The sequence below is a fragment of the Oryzias melastigma genome, linkage group LG17 (genome assembly GCF_002922805.2).
Source record: "Oryzias melastigma strain HK-1 linkage group LG17, ASM292280v2, whole genome shotgun sequence".
NCBI lineage: Eukaryota > Metazoa > Chordata > Actinopteri > Beloniformes > Adrianichthyidae > Oryzias > Oryzias melastigma.
Window position 1 is genome coordinate 34,155,756 of NC_050528.1, and position 3,258 is coordinate 34,159,013.

Genomic DNA, 3,258 nt, shown 5'->3' on the forward strand with positions numbered 1-3,258 from the left:
GAGAAGCGCCAATTCTGCACTAAGTAGTGTCACTGCTGATCATGTTTACTAGGGGTGTGACGGATCACAGTTGATCTGTGATCCATACGGATCAGAAGCCACGGTTCGGGACACGTGTGTACCGCGGACCACTCCAACCCCCCGCACACACACCTTGCGCTGTCATAATTTAAATCAATTGTCCGTTCACATCAATGGAATTTGCGTCAAATTTATGAAAATCCTCTTTGTTTTGATGCAGGCAGAGGGGAGGGGCGGGGCTCATCACCCAGGCTGCAGAGCGGCCGCGAGCAAAAAGGTCCGAGCTGTGTCTGTGTTTTTCTAAAGTAGATGCAGGCGGCGCACGCGGTTTCTAATGTAACAAAAACATGGATTGTAAGGGCGGTAACGGCTGTAACCTGTCCAAACACCGCGATAAAATACATGAAATTCTAGCGGAGAGGCGCTGACCGTAAATGAGATGTCTAGCAGTGTTATTGATCCAACAGGTAAGTGTGCTCGTGGTACACATGTGGAGCACGTGACTGAAGTGTTGATTATCAAAGGAAAGTGAAGGAAAATATAATTAAAAGGAGGTGAAATGAATATGGATACTGGCAATGTAAAATAATGAACAATAAACAATGATTAACAGCCTGAACATTAATATAATGCCTCAATAATAATAAATTATCTGACATCATGTGTAAAATGAAAATTAAAATGCAGCATTATGCATTTTTACTTACAGTTTTTGTTCTTTGAAGTGAGAAGGTCATTTGATATGCTCTGTATTTTAGCTCTTAACTGAAGCTTTGTTTATTTTTTTCCTTAAAATATGTTATTGTAAAGACCCGTTCATATTAATTGTTAATATTATTCTAATGTTGGAAAGGACATTAAATTTTTATATCGTGTTTTAAATTGTTCAAAAAAAGTTTTTGCAGAAAATTAAAACATAACTGTGTCTTAAAAATAGTTAAATATCTGTCAGCTGGTGGTTCTGAGGACAAGCCAAAAGAGAGCAGACCCAGACCCAGGAGCAGATGACAATAATTTATTGAAGACTGCAGGAGGATAAGCAGGAACAGGTGAGTCAGTGCAGGGATCGCCTCCAGCCACCAGGAGGTGCAGCACTCTGTGGAGTGGGAACAGGTGAGCAGTGGCCAACAGGAAGATGAATGTAGATTTTACCGTAGCTTACTGTCTTGAAGATGGAGTAGTGGCTGTAAGGAATGGAGTGTGATCTCTGCTCAGGATGAGACAACAGGAAACACAGCAGCGAAGGGAGAAGGAGAAGGGGGTGTAAGGGAGGTCCAAGGCTGAATGAAGGTCTGGTACACAGGAATTCACTTCAGGAGAAATGTAAAGAGGTACTCACAAAAGGCACAAGGGAAGCAGGCTGAACGGGTGGTCGTGAGGCAGAAACAGGTCAGGTCAGATTGGAATGGAATGGATGAACGGGGTCTGGAGCTTTTCAGAACCAGGTAGTCGTGGCTGTAAGGCTGAAACGTACCGGCAAGGCTGTGATGCAGGAGCTGGTTTAAATAGGCACAGTCACAGGTGACAGAAATCAAGGGAAGATTACCTTGAGGGGGTGGAGCAGGGCAGGCATGACAATATTCTAGATTAACAGGTAATATAATGGTTTTTGGAATATTTGCCGTATCGAGATACATCGGTATCGTGAGGCATGTATCGTGAATCGCATCATATCGCGATGTACCCTGAGATTCCCAGACCTAGTGAAGTACTTTGTATGCTTATTGATATGATTCGAAGTGTTTCCAAAAATTAATTTAGCTTTTATCTTGTTGTTTTTTGCTTTTTTTTTTTTTACTGATCCAAAAAATGATCCGAACCGTGACCCTAAAACCGTGACACGATCCGAACAGTGAGTTTTGTGATTCGTTACACCCGTAATGTTTACTATTGTTAACATTGAATTTAACAGATAATTCCAATTCAGTTGTTGTCAATGCTTGTCAAAGACATAGTATTACTGATTTCAGCAATGTTGCACAAAAGTCTCTATAATTTGTTGCACAAAATAAGAAAAGTTGTTTATTATGATTGTGTTTAATCTAAAAAAGATAAATGGGGATATATTTTCCCAAAAAACATGTTCTTCTATATAGTGCTAGTTATTAGAGAGAATTTTTACATCGAAGTATCGCGATATTATCGATATTGTGAGCCATGTATCGCGTATCGTATCGTGAGCTACCCAGTGATTCCCAGCTCTATTTTGTATGAAAGCTATTTTTATAACTGGACCAATTGAAATTTTAATTGGTTACCTCTATAGGGCTGCTACGATTATACGACTAATCGACTATTAAAATAGTCGACTAATAATTTGGTCGTCGAAGCGTCGTTTTTTGTTTGTTTTTTTCCTTGTTTTGATCTTAAAACTAGGGTTCTCGTCACACATGCGCAGTGGTGCTAATCCGGTCAGCAGTGATGTCACAGAAAGTTCTTGGTAGGCTCATAAAGCATAAGGAAAATAAAAGAGGAAAAGGTTCTAAATGTAATTTCTGCAAGACAGAACTTGTGTTCCACGAGAGCACGATGGTGATAAATGAACACCTGAAGATGAAGCATGTTGATACTGAGTTTGATCACGCTGAACAGAGAGCTTCGTCTAGCTAAGCTAACATCGGTGCTAACACAGCTAGCGCTGCCGCGGCTGTCATTACTGCGCTGTTTGGAGATGAACCAGAAGATCTGCAGCAGATCCGTGTCTACGGCGCTTCTGTCTGCAAAGTGAACGTTTCATAATCCGCGCTCTTCAAACCAAACGCCGTGAGGACGGATAATGAGTTTACACTGGAAATGAACCGCTCGTCCAAGGCTTCATTCATATTCTGCGCCGAGATCATGTCGTTCAGTTCGAAGAGCGGATTATGAAACATTCACCGCGCAGACAGAGAGGCTGTGTGTCGGTACGGATCTGCAGCAGAGTTATGGAACGATTTAAAACTACGAGTCCCAGAAGTGAAGGAGCTCACCTAAAAGTCCAGAGCTAAGTTTACAAGTGTAGCATTACATTATCTGCATTAAGCTACAATTAAATGTAACTTAAAGTCACAAAAATGACAACAAACAGCAAAACAACCACAACATTAAAGAAGTAACTCAGATTTATGGGTTCTCCCCCAAACTGAACAATATGAAGTATCGCTCTGTGCATGTTCATCATCACTTCATCAAGATCCAACCAGAACTTCTCCTTCTCTTCCAGCTCACATCCTACCTGTGGGGCATACCCACTAACAA

General features: G+C 41.2%; 1 long non-coding RNA gene across 1 annotated transcript; it reads right to left on the minus strand.

The window, feature by feature from the left end:
* Window positions 1-1,051: 1,051 nt before the first annotated feature.
* LOC118599966 lies at window positions 1,052-1,458 on the minus strand. Its single transcript, XR_004949522.1, has 3 exons — window positions 1,361-1,458; window positions 1,184-1,205; window positions 1,052-1,117 (listed from the first exon to the last, which is right to left on the minus strand). It is a non-coding gene; the product is annotated as an uncharacterized LOC118599966 (long non-coding RNA).
* Between the last annotated feature and the right edge of the window lie 1,800 nt (window positions 1,459-3,258).